This window comes from Haliotis cracherodii, unplaced genomic scaffold (assembly GCF_022045235.1).
Source record: "Haliotis cracherodii isolate W230 unplaced genomic scaffold, xgHalCrac1.p SCAF_1, whole genome shotgun sequence".
In the NCBI taxonomy this organism is placed as follows: domain Eukaryota; kingdom Metazoa; phylum Mollusca; class Gastropoda; order Lepetellida; family Haliotidae; genus Haliotis; species Haliotis cracherodii.
In genome coordinates, this window is record NW_027266264.1 from 69,764,210 (window position 1) to 69,774,660 (window position 10,451).

Sequence of the window (10,451 nt, forward strand, 5' to 3'; positions counted from 1 at the left end):
GACGTGGGAGGTGTCGGGTATATATGCTCATAAACGTCTTTCTTATCATACCAACTCTCGTCTGTATTATTGAGAGTAAAATTCTCTGGAATAAGACATTATTCATCTATGTGATAGCGACCATCGGCTGAATGAAACGAAACTCGCGATGATGACGTGCGCGGTCAAACGAGGAAACAAATAGCTCAGCTACCCACTCGTGTCTTTCCGTAACCTTGAAAAAGGCTCGACCCGGAAGGAGCCGAGTTGGTCACGAATGCATGACGAGAATACAGGTGTATACATATACACCGAAAGCACCCACCTCTCTAACGGACGACCTGCTTGAAGTGTGTTCCTCGTTGGATTTCCACGTGTCTTCTTCGCACAGGTGAGCTAATCAGTTTGCATCACGCTTTTTAATAGTAACATTGTGTTATGGGACGTCGTGTACATTGGTCAAGTTAAGAAACTTTACGCCCCGATCTCGCCTTCCATTCATTCCCAGTCATGACATGAATGTAGCGTAGCTACTGAAGCATGGCAAACACCAATCGTGTTTCTGACGGGCACTCGAATGTAATGAACGTATGAAATTGTCAACGTAATTCAAAGGCCAAAGGCGAGCACGGATATTACAACATGTAGATATATAACAGGTTAGAAAGTTTCCGCGGTGACGACGCACTGATCCAAGCCACAAAACGGGATATACACGTGTTTATACTCCCGGCACAATACACAATGGCCTCTCTCTCTCTCTCTCTCTCTCTCCGGTTAGGCTGTCTCACAGTCATATTATTTTTCTATCCGGTCTAAATGAATCGTCTACATTTTCCACGGGTTCTCAATCTTCCTTCTCACTGGGGCTTCATTTAAATTTAAATTTAGCTGTTTATTTCTATCTAAATTATATATTTTCAGAGTCTAAGCGTTAGTGTTTTGTCTGGTATACATTCCAGTGTTCTCCTTTCACGGTGCAAATATTCTAAACAGTAAGGGCTATACAGATCCTCATAAGATAGGAAAGCGGCATTCACGCAGACACTTCATATCTGTAACACACAAGTTCTGTATATCACCTGTTATGGACTATGAATATTATACTGAGGGCTTCATGTATACGTAATGGCACGTATTGTCCACCTGTAGTGCCGGGGGCTCCTTTCTTGTCCGGGTATCTTGCTACTTAACGCCAGGTGAGCATCCACGAAATATTTATTTACATAGCTACTCGTATATACATCAACCAAGTCAGCGATCCAGACTACTCCATCCCGTTAGTCGCCTCTTGCGACAAGCATAAGTTGCTGAAGATCAATTCAACCCGGATCTTCACGGATGACCTCAGGTGTTCATCCCTGCAGCATATATAGTATTTTCACATATCTGCCTGTGGACCTCAGGCGTAGGTACATCCGGGCTGGTTTATTCACATCCTAAGGCTCTTGTTACATGTCAAACGTCAAGCTTTGAATACGCTCTTATTTTGTCCCATGAGTTCGACGGCCCGTCCGTCCCTCCGGTTCTCAAATGGGACAAATTTTCTAAAAAACAATTTAAATCAGAGAAATGAAATGTTGCACACGGGTGTTACCCGTCATGATCTCAAATGAGTTCGAACATTGATGTAAATTTAATTTGTATTAGAGTTATGGCTCGGTGATTTTCAACTTAGTGCGTACAACGTGAAATGGGGACAAGTTTTCTCAGAAACCATTGGTCCCGTCAATTAATTTTTTACAGAGTTATGGCCATTGCTCCGCGATTTTCAAATTAGTGCATACTTCCTGAATTGGGGACAAAGTTTTCTCAGAAACAAGAGTTATGGCCCTTGTCCCGTGTTTTTCAACTTTGTGCATAGTGTGTGCAAATGGGACACGTTTTCTCAGAAACTACTGAAGCTACAAGAATAAAAGTTTGCATGCTTATCTAAGAGATTTTTGTCAAGGCTGAGTTCGAAAATTGGTCCAGTTAATTATTTGTAAACAGAGTTCATATGGTCCTTGCCCCGTGTTTTAAAACTTAGCCCATAGTGTGTGCAAGGGGGACAAGTTTTCCAGACTCAATTATTTACAGACCGCCGTCATATCTACACAGTATTAATCTAAATAGCAACTTTTTATCACCATGTATGTTCTTCCAAAAACATAATACTTCAGAACGCTTTTGCAGAAAGTATATATTTGGTGAAAAAAACCGATTAGGATGCGTTTACCAGCTCAGTCTGTTCTTAGGAAAACACAATTTGAGTACTTCACCTTTCCTATCACCAATATTCAAAGAGACAATCAAATCTAAATTCAACTCCCTCTTCAAGGAATCTCTTCGAGATGTAAATGCAAAAAGAAGCACAGGAAACAAACTTAGGACAAAAATAAATTTAGAACCCTATCTCAATCACTGTAAAGTAAAAAAAATATCGAGTTCACTTTTCTAAACTAAGATTAAGTAACCATAAATTAAATATTGAACTTGGAAGACATACAAAGCCACCAACCCCACTACATCAGAGGCTATGCTCTACATGTTCAACCATTGATGACGAAAAACACTACTTACTTCACTGTATTAAACACACTCAAGAAAGAAATATACTCTTTGAAAAATTATCCAGCCAAAATGTCCACAGTCATGAAGATAAATTATTTCACTACATCCTGTCAACTAATGAAGCAGTCAACATCAGCTGCATTTGTTTCCATATCTATAATTTCAAACAATAATACCCCTTCATAATCAACCGTTGACTTTTTATGTATAAAAATATCATCAAATATGTAATATTGATTATTTTGTTTTTGTATGCGTCTACAGGAATGTAAATTATGTATGTCTATATATATGTATTTATGAATCATAATGTCTTGTCTTTTAAAATTGCATCTGTCCCGTAATGGAACGTTTCTGCAATAAATATTATCTTATCTTATCTTATCTTATATCTTTATAGCTGGAATATTGCTGAGTGCGGCGTTAAACAATAAAGAACAACAATTACTACACTGTTCATCAATGAATGTAAACCAATAACTGCGATGGCTGTTACCGTATTTCGTCGATTAAACGCTCAGGCGTATATTTCTGTCATACACTGACCCCACAAAGATAATAATGGGGAGTATTCTGTGACTTCTTTCAGTGGCATTTAGAATATTGTGCATAAAATATTACCCGGCGTTCAATTGAGACCCCCGCATTTATTCGAGAACGGGCGTTTTATCAAGTAGCCTTAAGCCACGCCATAACGAGAATCATTTATGTGACGTTCAATAAATATTGTAATTTCCCAAATGTAATAGTTAGGACGAACGGAAGCAATGCTCCGCGGCAGACTCCAACACAATATAATGATTTAGGGAGTTTTAGTGACCTATTCAACCCCCAACAAATACTTCTGGGCAGTGCTGTGATTGGATTTAATGGACTGCAGGAGCGCGACCCTCGGTCACTGAAATGTTGGGAAAGTCAATGTAGAGGTGAAGCAGAGGTGGAGTGAATTGGGGTTCAACGTCGCGTTCACTTATATTACGATGTGCGTGTGTGTTTGTGTGGCTGCTTGTACTCGTCCGGACGGATGCTGGTTTTGTAGTGCTAGCCCACTGAGATGCCATGCCGCAGTTAAACATGAGACTCCAAATCGGCCATGTTTAGTTTCTGAACTCCAGCAAGTAAGGGACGCAACTCTGCACAGCCAATTTGAGTGAGTGAATGTTTTCGCTGAACGCGTCAGCAATATTCCGACATAATGGCGGACTGGAGGTTGCACTGAAAATCACGAGCAACAATCCACGTCATTGAGGCACGATATGGCATGCAATCAGCCAGGTGAAAGTAAGCCTGATCACGTGATACATTCACAGGGATCTGTTGTTTAACTTAAATGTCAAAATAAAAAAAATTGCCTGTCTTTTTTTTAGCATCCAATGCCCCCCTCACCACACACATACACATATACAGAGATGCATGTTTCATAGTTAAAGGACTTAAAAACTTCATTATTCAAATCAGAGCTTCAAAATTCCAGAGATAAGTTTTAGTCGACTCGCACAGATTAATGGGGACCAATTCTTCTCGTGAATCGAATAAGGGTATAGAGCAAATAATCTGATCTCATTAGCAACATCAATACTTTCACTAAAAACCTCTTTCAAATCAGTGGGAGTGAGTGAGTATGGTTTTACGCGGCTTTTTGCAATATTCCAGCAATATCACGGCGGGGGACACCAGAAATGGACGTTGTACCCATCGGGGGAATAGAACCCGGGTCTTCGGCGTGACGAGCGAACGCTTTTCCCACTAGGCTACAAAACCTGTTACTAAATAGGACAACACCTGTTTTGTCGGTAGATGTATTGACATTAATAAAAATTAGGTTTAGCCATGTTACCTAGAATTAGCATTTCGCATTCGCTAAAAGATCAAAGGTGCCGTCAGTACTGCGATAAAGTTACGTCATAAAGTGACGTCTTGACGCTGTTCGGTGGCACGGGTGGCCCAGTCGTCTAAGGCGCCGCGATTCGCTGTGCAGGGTTGCGTCCCTTGGGCACGCCAGAAACCTATGATTGTTGGTTCGAATCCCGGTTCGCCCCGATTATGTTTCTAGGTTTGTCAGCACCATACCCGTGCTCGTGGGTTTCACCGAAGTGGTTAACGTCTGAGACCTGCATCACTTCGGGCTTTCCTCCCACATTAAGCTGACACGCCGCGATATATCTGGAATACTGTTAAAAGCGGCGTTAAACCCAACTCACTCGCTCCCTTGACGCTGTTCATGCAAATGCCGCCCCCACACACACCGAGATCTGACGTATCCTTGGCACTGTCCTCTCAATCGTGCCATTCACGTTCACCATGTTACTTAGCATTTGGGGCCATATTTGTTCAAGGTTGACATTCTAATGTTACAGCCATGACTATGCTGGAGGAATTGCGGAAGGTGTATTCTATGGCCATAATTGAAACACTTGTGACCCCTGTTCTGGGAAGCGCGGATAACATCGACGAGCTTAGAGTCATAGTATTGTCCGGATTAGTTGATTTTGAAGACCGAGTCAAGCAGTGTGGGCAGACTGATGACGTCGACATGGAAACTGGCGATCTTGAATTATCTCCCTTTGAATCTTTCAAACACAGACTCAGAGATATGGAAGATTACTTGAAGCACAAGTTTAAGGAGCGTACAACGTCGAGGCAGACTTCCCTTTTTAACGGAAGTTCAAAAAGTAACGACTCAGGTTAGTAAGCTCAATCTCATTTATCAAATTTTCGAGGGCTTGGTCGATTGGCTTATCAGCGTTTATGCCTATCTAAAATTGTATAAATACTATGTATATTTTATCATATTAATAATTATCTTCATTGCATATAGACACGAAACAGTTCCTTGCCGTTTATACCCGTTTTAGGAACACTATGATTTGTCTTTTTCACATTTAAAACACGAACTGATATTTTTGTTCATGTACACATATTAACAACTAGATTAACGTCTAGTATCTGAAATGTACTTATCTCACAGAAAAATAAAATAATACAAAAATATAATAAAAAGGAGTCCAGAGACTCTTCATTTTCAAATCTAGACTTGCCCACTATTATATTTATTTGATATATTTGTTTCAGGTTCTGTATGACATCTATATCTATATGTTCTTGTGTATAAACCAACGTAGGTCATTTTAACTGATAATCGACGAACACTGAATTAAAGTACTATATTTTACTTGTAATGGTGAAATGATATTTTTGTTAAAGGGCGGGGGGGGGGGGGGGGGGGGGGGGGTGGGGGGGGGGGTGGGGGGGGGGGTGGTGCGGTGGATAGATAGTAGTCGCAGCAAATATGAAAACCCATTTGTTATTGGCAAACTCAAATTGTGAATGATTCCAGTGGTTAATACGAACATCCTAAAGCAGTAGAGAATACTTCACTTACAATATACGTGGGGCGGTGGGTTAGCCTAGGAAAGCGTGCGCACATCATTCCGAAGACCCGGGTTCGATTTCCCACATGGGTACAATGTGTGAAGTCTGTATAGGATGTCCCCCGCCATGATTTTGCTGGAATAGCGTAAAAGCGGCGTAAAATAATACTCACTCACACTATGTCCTTTCCAGCAGACGGTAATGCTGTGAAGCAGGCACTAAGACAGAGTTACCCCCGTCTGTTGGAGGGCCTGTGTCTCAATGGAACCACGCTACTCAATCAGCTGATACAGGACAACTGCCTCGACGACGACGACGTTGACAGCATCCGCACCAAACCAACGGACAGGCGTAAAAATGAGCAGCTGCTGAGACTCATCTCTACACAACTATCATCTGACAAGATCGTCGATGTGTTTATTCCAGCGTTACGTGCGGAACATGCCCACTTAGCTGATGCGTTTTGCGAGGCTCTCAGACAGATCCAATTCCCTGCTGTCAAACAGTGCCCGTATTGCAGGCTCACTGGAACGGTTGACCCCAGAGGCGTTGCAGAAGCCTTGTATAGTAAGAGCCTTATTATGGAAAATTGTTTGAGGGATTTTGTTAACCCTTCCTTGCCTACAATTAAAAGATGGAAACGAATTTTGGATTTAATCCAGGACGCCACTTTGATCATTGACACTTTACAGAATAATTATAGCGAGTTATATGAAGAGCTGAAGGCCCTTAGTGGAGCTGTGCAGATACACTGGTGCACGTGCAGCCTTTATGATGTTTCTACCAACAGCTCTCCTGGTTACAACGACACCATTAGCGTGTTTAGTGGGGAGACAACTCTTACGCCAAGTATCCCTGGTAAGTGAGTGAAGGAAAGTTGTTTTATGCTTCAGTCAATACGATAACCAAACTCATAAAAAGTAGATATACTTTTTCAGGTACGATACCTCACTGCGCGAAGATCTGATAACCCCAAGGGAGGTCAGGTCAAGTGAACGCTCCAATCAACCAATCTGCGTCGAAGGTTTCTGTATAAGCATACAAACTAGTATTTTGGTCCCGGCCATTTGCTATGTGTTTGATCATATAAAGTTAATGGATATAACGAACACACTTACAACGAAATAACGGATATAGCGAACTCATCTTGTGGTCCCGAGTCAACCATAATGTTTAAGTGTATAACGAACTGTTAATCCTTGAGCTAAGCTCCTCACATATAACCAACCTGCCTATAAAAACATCCGCAGTCAGGCGCGGCTGTTCGAAGCGGCAATAAGCGGCAATAAACAATTGAGGTGAGGTGAAATGGCGTTTAACGTCGCGTTCAAGATTATTGCACTTATATAGCGACGTGCATGCACGTGTGTGTGTGTGTGGCTGCTTGTACTAGTCCGGACTGATGCCGATTTATAGTGCTAGCACATTGAGATACCATGCCGCAGTTTAATATGAATACCCCACTCAGACACAGTATACTGACTCCGAGCCGACCAGTCCTTGTTTAAGCCCCTTAATGCTGAGCGCAAGACAGGGTAACTACAAGTACCATCTTTTAACGTCTTTTGGTATGACGCGGCTGGGGATCGAACCCCGGACCTTCCTCTCTCCGGGCGGACGCTCTACCATTAGACCACGGAGGCGGTCCTATAAACAATTGAAGGCAACTGATTTCAGATACAGATCTAAGATGATCGCCATACTTTGTGAAACCATGGGGAAAGTAGTATGTGTTTGGTGTTGGACGAAGTGTTTATGTGGCCAAGTCTTTATTCAAATTGAAAATAATGTTAATCATGACTAGTGTGCTATTCCTCTGTTAACAGCGTACCAAATGAAGTCATCCACCCGTGGCATATGCGCCATCATCAACAACACCGATACCCACGCCGCTGATACCCAAAAGGTGGACGACCTTTTTACAAGACTGGGATTCACTGTTGAAAGGATCACGAATTTGACGAAGCGACATATGCTCTTTAGACTTGAGGAGATCGCCAGTAGAGACCACACGTCTCATGACGCGTTTGTGTGCGCCATTCTTCTCGGCGGGACAGACAAAGACCATGTATGTGACATCAGCATGGAGTCCGTCCATATCGGATATCTTGTCCAGCCATTTCGCGCTCTCAGTTGTAGGACCCTTGCAGGGAAGCCGAAGGTGTTTTTGATACCCTATGGTTCCGGACTTCGACGACAGCCAGGCCTGGTGATCAGAGAGGCAGTGCCTCACTCGCTTCTCGAGACCCGGAGGACTGTTGTGCCCGAGGACGCAGACATCTTGTATGCACGTGGCACTCCACCAGGGTACCATACCTCACACTGCAAGACCACCGGCTCCTGGTACCTCAATAACCTCGTGGAAGTCATGGACAGACATTGTGACACGATGGACTTTGTCACGTGCTTGGGGATGGTTAATGAAGGTGTGGGCAAAGTGGATTACACAAAACATGACATCACTTACACACAAACTACACACATCATGAGTACACTCAGGAAAGTTCTCTATTTCACGAAACGACCAAGGTCGAGGTCAATGCAAGAGGAATCTGATCTTGAGCGAGAACACAGTCCTCGCTCTAACGTGCAGGACGCTAGGCTGTGAGGTCAATTGCCAAATCCAGTATGGAGGATGAATAGAGTCCGTGTGATATTTCGGCGATTAACCTTGAATACCCCAGTTTACTATCTGGGTTAACACTAAATCTGTGTTATTTAGGGGCGGCTGGGTAGCCTAATGGTCAAAGCGTTCGCTTTTCACGCCGACGACCCGGGCTCGATTCCCAAAACCAGTACAATGTATGAAGCCCATTTCTGGTGTCCTCCGTCGTGATATTGCTGGAACATTGCTAAAAGCGGCGTAAAACAATACTCACTCACTCACTTTGTATGATTTGTGTTAAATCAGCATGAATGACTCTGTATAGTCGTCGTGTGATTCATGTGTGCCCTGTTTGATTTCTCCAGAACGAGGCTCATTTCGACTGTGCCATCACACTGTCAATGCTTTTCGGAGGGTGGACAAATCAGTTAACAAGAGACTATTTGTGGAGTGGTTACAAGATCATGTGCCCGGATTTTATTCCGTACACGAGCCCTATCCTGGTGACTCTTCGAAGAGGTTATTGCCAAATGATATTAACACGTATTTAACCATTGCACATGTGAATTCCTGTTTTCTGAAAACAGGTCGATTTGGTTGACAATAACGTTCAGACATGTCAATATAAATTGTATATGTGCAATACGCGAGTGTCACTGCTTGCATGGTCATAATGTTCTATGATGTTTTTTTTTTGTTTTTTTTTAAATGTTGAAATTTCAGTCAGTTGACGGAAAACACCAACAACACACCGTACCTCGAACACGCAGTAACACCTATACCACGTAAAATGGAATCCCATTAACTCGATATGTCGTTTAGACGATGTGTGATCTCATTAAAATCAAATCTTAGTTCTCGCTGTCGCTAAACAAAGATCTGAGGACATCCCATTACGGGTCACGTCAGAACGACCTTTTATCCGACCAATCAGAGCGTCGCTTACCAGATCGTGAAAGTGACAGTCGCAATGTGTTTTCTGATCATGCAACATCGAAAACATTAACAAGGGGTATTACCAACGACAGTTACGGCCCGTACGACTGATTCCGTCAAAATTATCGTCTATCTCTCGCTTGCGTGGGATAAACATTTGAATGGAGGAGGCGTTGCACAGTACGTGGAAAGCACTGCCATACAATCTCAACCATATATAAGACATTCCGGAATGTTCGTTTGTTCAGTGAACATATTGTTCAAGCGTAGTCTGAAATGGAAGTCGCCAGGTTGAAACGAGTGCCGTAAAGCTCGAGAAAGGTGCTTTCATATTGGCTGATGTCGACTTCTTGTTAGTCATTTCAGCGGTCGTTCTGACGTGCCCCGTAATGGGATGTCATCAGATCTTTGTTTAGCGACAGCGAGAACTTAGATCTGATGTTAATGAGATTGGATGATGTGACGTATCATTATTATAGGTTCCCAATATCGACATTCAGCTTATCTGGAAATATGGATAGCTTAACGCAGTTGGTTAATGGTGTTTCACTGTAAGTATGATGTCGACAGCTTGGTCGTGTGTCATATAATACAGGCACGAATTCAGTCAATAAAAACACTTGGACTTAAAACTTGTTAAAGTATTATATATACAATGACACTGGTGTGAGGATGACGGTGTCGGGGTGTCTGTTGTGAGTCTGTCTACTAGACTGGGAAGGTGGTCAGTGATGTGAGGATGACGGTGTCGGGGTGTCTGTTGTGTGTCGGAGTGTCTGTTGTGAGTCTGTCTACTAGACTGGGAAGGTGGTCAGTGATGTGAGGATGATGGTGTCGGGGTGTCTGTTGTGAGTCTGTCTACTAGACTGGGGAGGTGGTCAGTGATGTGCGGATAACGGTGTCGGGGTGTCTGTTGTGTGTCGGAGTGTCTGTTGTATGTCGGAGTGTCTGTTGTGAGTCTGTCTACTAGACTGGGAAGATGGTCAGTGATGTGAGGATGACGGTG

General features: G+C 42.8%; 1 pseudogene; it reads left to right on the forward strand.

The window, feature by feature from the left end:
* The first annotated feature begins 260 nt into the window (after nucleotides 1-260).
* On the forward strand, nucleotides 261-9,833 carry LOC139467963 (cell death protein 3-like; annotated as a pseudogene).
* The last annotated feature ends 618 nt before the right edge of the window (nucleotides 9,834-10,451 follow it).